The sequence below is a fragment of the Balaenoptera physalus genome, assembly GCF_965194825.1.
Source record: "Balaenoptera physalus genome assembly, chromosome: 5".
Classification (NCBI taxonomy): domain Eukaryota; kingdom Metazoa; phylum Chordata; class Mammalia; order Artiodactyla; family Balaenopteridae; genus Balaenoptera; species Balaenoptera physalus.
This window is the reverse complement of record NC_138884.1, coordinates 19,351,570-19,364,976: the sequence shown is the minus strand read 5'-3', so window position 1 is coordinate 19,364,976 and position 13,407 is coordinate 19,351,570.

Below are 13,407 nucleotides of genomic sequence, written 5' to 3'. Positions count from 1 at the left end.
ATCACAGATTCATTCAACAAACTTATGGTTCACCAAATGGAAAGGTGTGAGGATTGGATACATTACGACATTGGGGTTAACAGAGCTATACAAACACATGTGAAATATATAATCAGCAAAGACCTACGGAATACCAAGAGAAGACCACTCAACATTCTGCCATAACCTACATGGGAAAAGGATTCGAAGAAGAATAGATATATGTATATGCATGAAAGAACCACATCTTGCACACCTAGAACACACAAAACATTGTAATCAAATTTGCTGTGATAAAAAATCAACATTAAGTTAAAAATATGAACAAGAAGTAATGAGACGTAAACTTCAAGGGCTTCTTCCTGGCACATTCCATTCTAATTTACAACCTACAACACCACTTCCATCAAGGCTCTGTTGCCCTAGTAACCAGAGTTGGTAAAGGAGAAATGCTGCCGCCTTGTGGCCGTTTCCCGCAAGAGCGGCTTTAAACCCACAGCTAATGGTCACTTAACATTCACAAGGACTCGGGGCTGTAAAGGACACCTGCCCTCAAAAATTGTGCTGAGGTAGGGAATGGACAAGAACATTCAAAACAGGCAAATTTCTCAAGAAGAAAGTATAAAGAGGTAAGTTTTACTCACTCTCTTTAAAGCAAAGGAAAATGGATAAAAGCTCAACCTCAGCAAGTATTAAACTCATGCAATCTAATCTACAAAAAGGTTGCAGCTCTCACCAGCCGACTGACCATCAGCAAAAGGTCTACAAACAATAAATGCTGAAGGGGTTTTAGACAACTGCGTACCCTCTACCTGCTGGGGAGATGTAAACTGGTAGCAGCCAATAATGAGAACAGAAAGGAGCTGCGTTGAAAAGTAAAACTTGAGGTACTTTTCAATCCAGCAGGTGCACCACTCGACCTCTCACCTGAGAAGACCAGAATCGAGAAGACACAGGCTGCAAAAGATGCACTGCAGCCTTAGTCACAATAGCTAAGACAGTGAAGCAACCAAAATGTCCATCAACAGGTGAATGGATAAAGAAGAAGTGCTCCATATACACGATGGGATATTAGCCATGGAAAACAATGAAACACTGCCCTTTGAGGCACCACAGGTGAGCCTGGAGATAATCACAAAACATGAGGTAAGTCGGAAAGCAAAAGACCTATATCCTATGGTATGACTTATAGGCGTTATGTAATAACTGACACAAATGAACCTATTTCCACAGAGAAAGACACTCACAAGCTTACAAAACAAACTATGCTCATCTAAAAGGAAAGGTGGGGGGAATGGATAAATTAAGAGTAGTGTTACTATACGGATACAAATTCATATTATATACATATATCAAAAAGACCGACCACATAGCAAGGGAGGTGTACGGAACACTCTAATATTTTACATGGGAACAGGATCTGTACGTGAATAGACATATATAATGTACAAATGAACCAGACTGTGTACGCCTAGGACAAACAATATGCTAATCTTTGCCCCGATTTAAAACATTTTAAAAAACCAACAAGAAGTAATGAGACATAAACTTACGGGGGGGGTTTCTCCTGGCACATTCCATTCTAATTTACAACCTAGAAACACGACTTCCAGAAAAGCTCTGCTGCCCTAGTACCCAGGTTTGGGAATGGAGAAATGCTGCCTCCTTATGGCCGTCTCCCATAACAGCAGCTTTAAACCCATTGCTAAAGGTCCCTAAATATTCACCAAACTTGCCGTTCTGTAAATGACACCAGCCCTCCAAAAAAATCCTGGGGTCGAAACTCGACCAAAAAATTCAAAAGAGGGCAACCTTCCAAGAAGACCATTTCAGGAGGTATATTGTACTCACACTTTATTTCTGTTGTTTTTTCACAGAAAGGAAAAGACGTGGAAAAATGATGACTTTTAGGAATTTTTAAAGACATGAAAACACAAATTGCTAAAACCTACCAGCTCACAGCAGTCACAGTGGCCATTAGCAAAAATGCTGCACACAATAAATGCTGAAGGGATTGTGGAGAAATTCGTACCCTCGGTTCTAAGGGGGACGTGGTAAGAGCCACTACTGAAAACACAATAGAGGTGCTTTCAAAAGGGAAACACTGAGCTACCAGTCCATCAATCACACCCACTGCTGGGCCTATCCCCTGAGAAAATGAGAATCAGAAAGTCACAGGCTGGCAATCCTGGACTCCAGCAATATTTACCATAGCCAACACTTGGAAGCAACAAAAATGTCCACCTTCAGAGGAATGCACCAAGAAGAAGTGGTCCGTGTACACAGTGGACTATTACTCCAATAAAAACTATCAATTAAATTTAACAAACAAACAAAAGTCAGGAGACATCAGCTTTTGTGGGTTTATCCGGGCACATTCCACTCTAATTTATAAGCGAGGAACACCACTGGCCGGGAGTTCTGTTTCCCTAGTTCACAGAGTGGGGAACGTGGAAAGGATGCCGCCCTCTGGCCGTTACCTGCAAAAGCAGCTTTAAAGCCTGTGCTAATGGTCACTTCATATGAACAGGTACTGCAGGGCTGGAAATGAAACCTGCCTTCAAAATGTCTTGAGGGAGGTAATGGCCAAAACATTTCAAAATGTGGCACATGCTTTAAGAAAACACTTTGAAGAACTAAGCTGTAATCACAGTTTGAAAAATGAAAAGGACATGCCTTAAAGCTCAATTTCAACGGATTATGAGACACATGCAAATTCAACCACAAAGAGGTATCAGCTCACACCAGTCAGAATAACCATCAGCGAGACAACTAGCAACAATAAATGCTGAAGGAGTTGTGGAGAAATGCATACCCTCAACTCGAAGAGGGACGTAACCTGGAAAGAGCCACTAATCAGAACAGAATGGAGGGGCCTTTAAAAGGTAAACATTGAGCTACCATATTATGCAACAGGCCCATTCCTGCACCTATAACCTAAGAAGACAGAATTGGAAAGACACAGGCAGGCTAATCTGCATTGCACAGTATTACAAGAGCCAAGATATGGAAGAAACCAAAGAGTCCACCAACAGGTGGGTGGACCAAGAAGAACTGCTACATGTCGAGACGGAATATTAGCTAGCGAAAAAATGAAACAATGCCATTTGCAGCACCACAGAGGAGTCTAGAAGTAATCACGCAACTTGTGGTAAGTGAGAAAGCGAAAGACACATGTCCTATCATACCACTCATAGGTGTTACCTAAAATTCGATACCAATGAAGATATTTCCACAGAGAAAGGCAATCACAGATTCATTCAACAAACTTATGGTTCACCAAATGGAAAGGTGTGAGGATTGGATACATTACGACATTGGGGTTAACAGAGCTATACAAACACATGTGAAATATATAATCAGCAAAGACCTACGGAATACCAAGAGAAGACCACTCAACATTCTGCCATAACCTACATGGGAAAAGGATTCGAAGAAGAATAGATATATGTATATGCATGAAAGAACCACATCTTACACACCTAGAACACACAAAACATTGTAATCAAATTTGCTGTGATAAAAAATCAACATTAAGTTAAAAATATGAACAAGAAGTAATGAGACGTAAACTTCAAGGGCTTCTTCCTGGCACATTCCATTCTAATTTACAACCTACAACACCACTTCCATCAAGGCTCTGTTGCCCTAGTAACCAGAGTTGGTAAAGGAGAAATGCTGCCGCCTTGTGGCCGTTTCCCGCAAGAGCGGCTTTAAACCCACAGCTAATGGTCACTTAACATTCACAAGGACTCGGGGCTGTAAAGGACACCTGCCCTCAAAAATTGTGCTGAGGTAGGGAATGGACAAGAACATTCAAAACAGGCAAATTTCTCAAGAAGAAAGTATAAAGAGGTAAGTTTTACTCACTCTCTTTAAAGCAAAGGAAAATGGATAAAAGCTCAACCTCAGCAAGTATTAAACTCATGCAATCTAATCTACAAAAAGGTTGCAGCTCTCACCAGCCGACTGACCATCAGCAAAAGGTCTACAAACAATAAATGCTGAAGGGGTTTTAGACAACTGCGTACCCTGTACCTGCTGGGGAGATGTAAACTGGTAGCAGCCAATAATGAGAACAGAAAGGAGCTGCGTTGAAAAGTAAAACTTGAGGTACTTTTCAATCCAGCAGGTGCACCACTCGACCTCTCACCTGAGAAGACCAGAATCGAGAAGACACAGGCTGCAAAAGATGCACTGCAGCCTTAGTCACAATAGCTAAGACAGTGAAGCAACCAAAATGTCCATCAACAGGTGAATGGATAAAGAAGAAGTGCTCCATATACACGATGGGATATTAGCCATGGAAAACAATGAAACACTGCCCTTTGAGGCACCACAGGTGAGCCTGGAGATAATCACAAAACATGAGGTAAGTCGGAAAGCAAAAGACCTATATCCTATGGTATGACTTATAGGCGTTATGTAATAACTGACACAAATGAACCTATTTCCACAGAGAAAGACACTCACAAGCTTACAAAACAAACTATGCTCATCTAAAAGGAAAGGTGGGGGGAATGGATAAATTAAGAGTAGTGTTACTATACGGATACAAATTCATATTATATACATATATCAAAAAGACCGACCACATAGCAAGGGAGGTGTACGGAACACTCTAATATTTTACATGGGAACAGGATCTGTACGTGAATAGACATATATAATGTACAAATGAACCAGACTGTGTACGCCTAGGACAAACAATATGCTAATCTTTGCCCCGATTTAAAACATTTTAAAAAACCAACAAGAAGTAATGAGACATAAACTTACGGGGGGGGTTTCTCCTGGCACATTCCATTCTAATTTACAACCTAGAAACACGACTTCCAGAAAAGCTCTGCTGCCCTAGTACCCAGGTTTGGGAATGGAGAAATGCTGCCTCCTTATGGCCGTCTCCCATAACAGCAGCTTTAAACCCATTGCTAAAGGTCCCTAAATATTCACCAAACTTGCCGTTCTGTAAATGACACCAGCCCTCCAAAAAAATCCTGGGGTCGAAACTCGACCAAAAAATTCAAAAGAGGGCAACCTTCCAAGAAGACCATTTCAGGAGGTATATTGTACTCACACTTTATTTCTGTTGTTTTTTCACAGAAAGGAAAAGACGTGGAAAAATGATGACTTTTAGGAATTTTTAAAGACATGAAAACACAAATTGCTAAAACCTACCAGCTCACAGCAGTCACAGTGGCCATTAGCAAAAATGCTGCACACAATAAATGCTGAAGGGATTGTGGAGAAATTCGTACCCTCGGTTCTAAGGGGGACGTGGTAAGAGCCACTACTGAAAACACAATAGAGGTGCTTTCAAAAGGGAAACACTGAGCTACCAGTCCATCAATCACACCCACTGCTGGGCCTATCCCCTGAGAAAATGAGAATCAGAAAGTCACAGGCTGGCAATCCTGGACTCCAGCAATATTTACCATAGCCAACACTTGGAAGCAACAAAAATGTCCACCTTCAGAGGAATGCACCAAGAAGAAGTGGTCCATGTACACAGTGGACTATTACTCCAATAAAAACTATCAATTAAATTTAACAAACAAACAAAAGTCAGGAGACATCAGCTTTTGTGGGTTTATCCGGGCACATTCCACTCTAATTTATAAGCGAGGAACACCACTGGCCGGGAGTTCTGTTTCCCTAGTTCACAGAGTGGGGAACGTGGAAAGGATGCCGCCCTCTGGCCGTTACCTGCAAAAGCAGCTTTAAAGCCTGTGCTAATGGTCACTTCATATGAACAGGTACTGCAGGGCTGGAAATGAAACCTGCCTTCAAAATGTCTTGAGGGAGGTAATGGCCAAAACATTTCAAAATGTGGCACATGCTTTAAGAAAACACTTTGAAGAACTAAGCTGTAATCACAGTTTGAAAAATGAAAAGGACATGCCTTAAAGCTCAATTTCAACGGATTATGAGACACATGCAAATTCAACCACAAAGAGGTATCAGCTCACACCAGTCAGAATAACCATCAGCGAGACAACTAGCAACAATAAATGCTGAAGGAGTTGTGGAGAAATGCATACCCTCAACTCGAAGAGGGACGTAACCTGGAAAGAGCCACTAATCAGAACAGAATGGAGGGGCCTTTAAAAGGTAAACATTGAGCTACCATATTATGCAACAGGCCCATTCCTGCACCTATAACCTAAGAAGACAGAATTGGAAAGACACAGGCAGGCTAATCTGCATTGCACAGTATTACAAGAGCCAAGATATGGAAGAAACCAAAGAGTCCACCAACAGGTGGGTGGACCAAGAAGAACTGCTACATGTCGAGATGGAATATTAGCTAGCGAAAAAATGAAACAATGCCATTTGCAGCACCACAGAGGAGTCTAGAAGTAATCACGCAACTTGTGGTAAGTGAGAAAGCGAAAGACACATGTCCTATCATACCACTCATAGGTGTTACCTAAAATTCGATACCAATGAAGATGTTTCCACAGAGAAAGGCAATCACAGATTCATTCAACAAACTTATGGTTCACCAAATGGAAAGGTGTGAGGATTGGATACATTACGACATTGGGGTTAACAGAGCTATACAAACACATGTGAAATATATAATCAGCAAAGACCTACGGAATACCAAGAGAAGACCACTCAACATTCTGCCATAGCCTACATGGGAAAAGGATTCGAAGAAGAATAGATATATGTATATGCATGAAAGAACCACATCTTGCACACCTAGAACACACAAAACATTGTAATCAAATTTGCTGTGATAAAAAATCAACATTAAGTTAAAAATATGAACAAGAAGTAATGAGACGTAAACTTCAAGGGCTTCTTCCTGGCACATTCCATTCTAATTTACAACCTACAACACCACTTCCATCAAGGCTCTGTTGCCCTAGTAACCAGAGTTGGTAAAGGAGAAATGCTGCCGCCTTGTGGCCGTTTCCCGCAAGAGCGGCTTTAAACCCACAGCTAATGGTCACTTAACATTCACAAGGACTCGGGGCTGTAAAGGACACCTGCCCTCAAAAATTGTGCTGAGGTAGGGAATGGACAAGAACATTCAAAACAGGCAAATTTCTCAAGAAGAAAGTATAAAGAGGTAAGTTTTACTCACTCTCTTTAAAGCAAAGGAAAATGGATAAAAGCTCAACCTCAGCAAGTATTAAACTCATGCAATCTAATCTACAAAAAGGTTGCAGCTCTCACCAGCCGACTGACCATCAGCAAAAGGTCTACAAACAATAAATGCTGAAGGGGTTTTAGACAACTGTGTACCCTCTACCTGCTGGGGAGATGTAAACTGGTAGCAGCCAATAATGAGAACAGAAAGGAGCTGCGTTGAAAAGTAAAACTTGAGGTACTTTTCAATCCAGCAGGTGCACCACTCGACCTCTCACCTGAGAAGACCAGAATCGAGAAGACACAGGCTGCAAAAGATGCACTGCAGCCTTAGTCACAATAGCTAAGACAGTGAAGCAACCAAAATGTCCATCAACAGGTGAATGGATAAAGAAGAAGTGCTCCATATACACGATGGGATATTAGCCATGGAAAACAATGAAACACTGCCCTTTGAGGCACCACAGGTGAGCCTGGAGATAATCACAAAACATGAGGTAAGTCGGAAAGCAAAAGACCTATATCCTATGGTATGACTTATAGGCGTTACGTAATAACTGACACAAATGAACCTATTTCCACAAAGAAGGACACTCACAAGCTTACAAAACAAACTATGCTCATCTAAAAGGAAAGGTGGGGGGAGTGGATAAATTAAGAGTAGTGTTACTATACGGATACAAATTCATATTATATACATATATCAAAAAGACCGACCACATAGCAAGGGAGGTGTACGGAACACTCTAATATTTTACATGGGAACAGGATCTGTACGTGAATAGACATATATAATGTACAAATGAACCAGACTGTGTACGGCTAGGACAAACAATATGCTAATCTTTGCCCCGATTTAAAACATTTTAAAAAACCAACAAGAAGTAATGAGACATAAACTTATGGGGGGGGTTTCTCCTGGCACATTCCATTCTAATTTACAACCTAGAAACACGACTTCCAGAAAAGCTCTGCTGCCCTAGTACCCAGGTTTGGGAATGGAGAAATGCTGCCTCCCTATGGCCGTCTCCCATAACAGCAGCTTTAAACCGATTGCTAAAGGTCCCTAAATATTCACCAAACTTGCCGTTCTGTAAATGACACCAGCCCTCCAAAAAATCCTGGGGTCGAAACTCGACCAAAAAATTCAAAAGAGGGCAACCTTCCAAGAAGACCATTTCAGGAGGTATATTGTACGCACACTTTATTTCTGTTGTTTTTTCACAGAAAGGAAAAGACGTGGAAAAATGATGACTTTTAGGAATTTTTAAAGACATGAAAACACAAATTGCTAAAACCTACCAGCTCACAGCAGTCACAGTGGCCATTAGCAAAAATGCTGCACACAATAAATGCTGAAGGGATTGTGGAGAAATTCGTACCCTCGGTTCTAAGGGGGACGTAGTAAGAGCCACTACTGAAAACATAATAGAGGCGCTTTCAAAAGGGAAACACTGAGCTACCAGTCCATCAATCACACCCACTGCTGGGCCTATCCCCTGAGAAAATGAGAATCAGAAAGTCACAGGCTGGCAATCCTGGACTCCAGCAATATTTACCATAGCCAACACTTGGAAGCAACAAAAATGTCCACCTTCAGAGGAATGCACCAAGAAGAAGTGGTCCATGTACACAGTGGACTATTACTCCAATAAAAACTATCAATTAAATTTAACAAACAAACAAAAGTCAGGAGACATCAGCTTTTGTGGGTTTATCCGGGCACATTCCACTCTAATTTATAAGCGAGGAACACCACTGGCCGGGAGTTCTGTTTCCCTAGTTCACAGAGTGGGGAACGTGGAAAGGATGCCGCCCTCTGGCCGTTACCTGCAAAAGCAGCTTTAAAGCCTGTGCTAATGGTCACTTCATATGAACAGGTACTGCAGGGCTGGAAATGAAACCTGCCTTCAAAATGTCTTGAGGGAGGTAATGGCCAAAACATTTCAAAATGTGGCACATGCTTTAAGAAAACACTTTGAAGAACTAAGCTGTAATCACAGTTTGAAAAATGAAAAGGACATGCCTTAAAGCTCAATTTCAACGGATTATGAGACACATGCAAATTCAACCACAAAGAGGTATCAGCTCACACCAGTCAGAATAACCATCAGCGAGACAACTAGCAACAATAAATGCTGAAGGAGTTGTGGAGAAATGCATACCCTCAACTCGAAGAGGGACGTAACCTGGAAAGAGCCACTAATCAGAACAGAATGGAGGGGCCTTTAAAAGGTAAACATTGAGCTACCATATTATGCAACAGGCCCATTCCTGCACCTATAACCTAAGAAGACAGAATTGGAAAGACACAGGCAGGCTAATCTGCATTGCACAGTATTACAAGAGCCAAGATATGGAAGAAACCAAAGAGTCCACCAACAGGTGGGTGGACCAAGAAGAACTGCTACATGTCGAGACGGAATATTAGCTAGCGAAAAAATGAAACAATGCCATTTGCAGCACCACAGAGGAGTCTAGAAGTAATCACGCAACTTGTGGTAAGTGAGAAAGCGAAAGACACATGTCCTATCATACCACTCATAGGTGTTACCTAAAATTCGATACCAATGAAGATATTTCCACAGAGAAAGGCAATCACAGATTCATTCAACAAACTTATGATTCACCAAATGGAAAGGTGTGAGGATTGGATACATTACGACATTGGGGTTAACAGAGCTATACAAACACATGTGAAATATATAATCAGCAAAGACCTACGGAATACCAAGAGAAGACCACTCAACATTCTGCCATAACCTACATGGGAAAAGGATTCGAAGAAGAATAGATATATGTATATGTATGAAAGAACCACATCTTGCACACCTAGAACACACAAAACATTGTAATCAAATTTGCTGTGATAAAAAATCAACATTAAGTTAAAAATATGAACAAGAAGTAATGAGACGTAAACTTCAAGGGCTTCTTCCTGGCACATTCCATTCTAATTTACAACCTACAACACCACTTCCATCAAGGCTCTGTTGCCCTAGTAACCAGAGTTGGTAAAGGAGAAATGCTGCCGCCTTGTGGCCGTTTCCCGCAAGAGCGGCTTTAAACCCACAGCTAATGGTCACTTAACATTCACAAGGACTCGGGGCTGTAAAGGACACCTGCCCTCAAAAATTGTGCTGAGGTAGGGAATGGACAAGAACATTCAAAACAGGCAAATTTCTCAAGAAGAAAGTATAAAGAGGTAAGTTTTACTCACTCTCTTTAAAGCAAAGGAAAATGGATAAAAGCTCAACCTCAGCAAGTATTAAACTCATGCAATCTAATCTACAAAAAGGTTGCAGCTCTCACCAGCCGACTGACCATCAGCAAAAGGTCTACAAACAATAAATGCTGAAGGGGTTTTAGACAACTGCGTACCCTCTACCTGCTGGGGAGATGTAAACTGGTAGCAGCCAATAATGAGAACAGAAAGGAGCTGCGTTGAAAAGTAAAACTTGAGGTACTTTTCAATCCAGCAGGTGCACCACTCGACCTCTCACCTGAGAAGACCAGAATCGAGAAGACACAGGCTGCAAAAGATGCACTGCAGCCTTAGTCACAATAGCTAAGACAGTGAAGCAACCAAAATGTCCATCAACAGGTGAATGGATAAAGAAGAAGTGCTCCATATACACGATGGGATATTAGCCATGGAAAACAATGAAACACTGCCCTTTGAGGCACCACAGGTGAGCCTGGAGATAATCACAAAACATGAGGTAAGTCGGAAAGCAAAAGACCTATATCCTATGGTATGACTTATAGGCGTTATGTAATAACTGACACAAATGAACCTATTTCCACAGAGAAAGACACTCACAAGCTTACAAAACAAACTATGCTCATCTAAAAGGAAAGGTGGGGGGAGTGGATAAATTAAGAGTAGTGTTACTATACGGATACAAATTCATATTATATACATATATCAAAAAGACCGACCACATAGCAAGGGAGGTGTACGGAACACTCTAATATTTTACATGGGAACAGGATCTGTACGTGAATAGACATATATAATGTACAAATGAACCAGACTGTGTACGCCTAGGACAAACAATATGCTAATCTTTGCCCCGATTTAAAACATTTTAAAAAACCAACAAGAAGTAATGAGACATAAACTTATGGGGGGGGGGGTTTCTCCTGGCACATTCCATTCTAATTTACAACCTAGAAACACGACTTCCAGAAAAGCTCTGCTGCCCTAGTACCCAGGTTTGGGAATGGAGAAATGCTGCCTCCTTATGGCCGTCTCCCATAACAGCAGCTTTAAACCCATTGCGAAAGGTCCCTAAATATTCACCAAACTTGCCGTTCTGTAAATGACACCAGCCCTCCAAAAAAATCCTGGGGTCGAAACTCGACCAAAAAATTCAAAAGAGGGCAACCTTCCAAGAAGACCATTTCTGGAGGTATATTGTACTCACACTTTTTTTCTGTTGTTTTTTCACAGAAAGGAAAAGACGTGGAAAAATGATGACTTTTAGGAATTTTTAAAGACATGAAAACACAAATTGCTAAAACCTATCAGCTCACAGCAGTCACAGTGGCCATTAGCAAAAATGCTGCACACAATAAATGCTGAAGGGATTGTGGAGAAATTCGTACCCTCGGTTCTAAGGGGGACGTGGTAAGAGCCACTACTGAAAACACAATAGAGGTGCTTTCAAAAGGGAAACACTGAGCTACCAGTCCATCAATCACACCCACTGCTGGGCCTATCCCCTGAGACAATGAGACTCAGAAAGTCACAGGCTGGCAATCCTGGACTCCAGCAATATTTACCATAGCCAACACTTGGAAGCAACAAAAATGTCCACCCTCAGAGGAATGCACCAAGAAGAAGTGGTCCATGTACACAATGGAATATTACTCCAATAAAAACTATAAATTAAATTTAACAAACAAACAAAAGTCAGGAGACATCAGCTTTTCTGGGTTTATCCGGGCACATTCCACTCTAATTTATAAGCGAGCAACACCACTGGCAAGGAGGTCTGTTTACCTAGTTACCAGAGTGGGGCACGTGGAAAGGATGCCGCCCTGTGGCCGTTACCTGCAAAAGCAGCTTTAAAGCCTGTGCTAATGGTCACTTCATATGAACAGGTACTGCAGGGCTGGAAATGAAACCTGCCCTCAAAATGTCTTGAGGGAGGTAATGGCCAAAACATTTCAAAATGTGGCACATGCTTTAAGAAAACACTTTGAAGAACTAAGCTGTAATCACAGTTTGAAAAATGAAAAGGACATGCCTTAAAGCTCAATTTCAACGGATTATGAGACACATGCAAATTCAACCACAAAGAGGTATCAGCTCACACCAGTCAGAATAACCATCAGCGAGACAACTAGCAACAATAAATGCTGAAGGAGTTGTGGAGAAATGCATACCCTCAACTCGAAGAGGGACGTAACCTGGAAAGAGCCACTAATCAGAACAGAATGGAGGGGCCTTTAAAAGGTAAACATTGAGCTACCATATTATGCAACAGGCCCATTCCTGCACCTATAACCTAAGAAGACAGAATTGGAAAGACACAGGCAGGCAAATCTGCATTGCACAGTATTACAAGAGCCAAGATATGGAAGAAACCAAAGAGTCCACCAACAGGTGGGTGGACCAAGAAGAACTGCTACATGTCGAGACGGAATATTAGCTAGCGAAAAAATGAAACAATGCCATTTGCAGCACCACAGAGGAGTCTAGAAGTAATCACGCAACTTGTGGTAAGTGAGAAAGCGAAAGACACATGTCCTATCATATAGGTGTTACCTAAAAATGTGATACCAATGAAGATATTTCCACAGAGAAAGGCCATCACAGGTTCATTCAACAAACTTATGGTTCACCAAATGGAAAGGTGGGAGGATTGGATACATTACGACATTGGGGTTAACAGAGCTATACAAACACATGTGAAATATATAATCACCAAAGACCTACGGAATACCAAGAGAAGACCACTCAACATTCTGCCATAACCTACATGGGAAAAGGATCTGAAGAAGAATAGATATATGTATATGTATGAAAGTACCACATCTTGCACACCTAGAACACACAAAACATTGTAATCAAATTTGCTGTGATAAAAAATCAACATTAAGTTAAAAATATGAACAAGAAGTAATGAGACGTAAACTTCAAGGGCTTCTTCCTGGCACATTCCATTCTAATTTACAACCTACAACACCACTTTCATCAAGGCTCTGTTGCCCTAGTAACCAGAGTTGGTAAAGGAGAAATGCTGCCGCCTTGTGGCCGTTTCCCGCAAGAGCGGCTTTAAACCCACAGCTAATGGTCACTTAACATTCACAAGGACT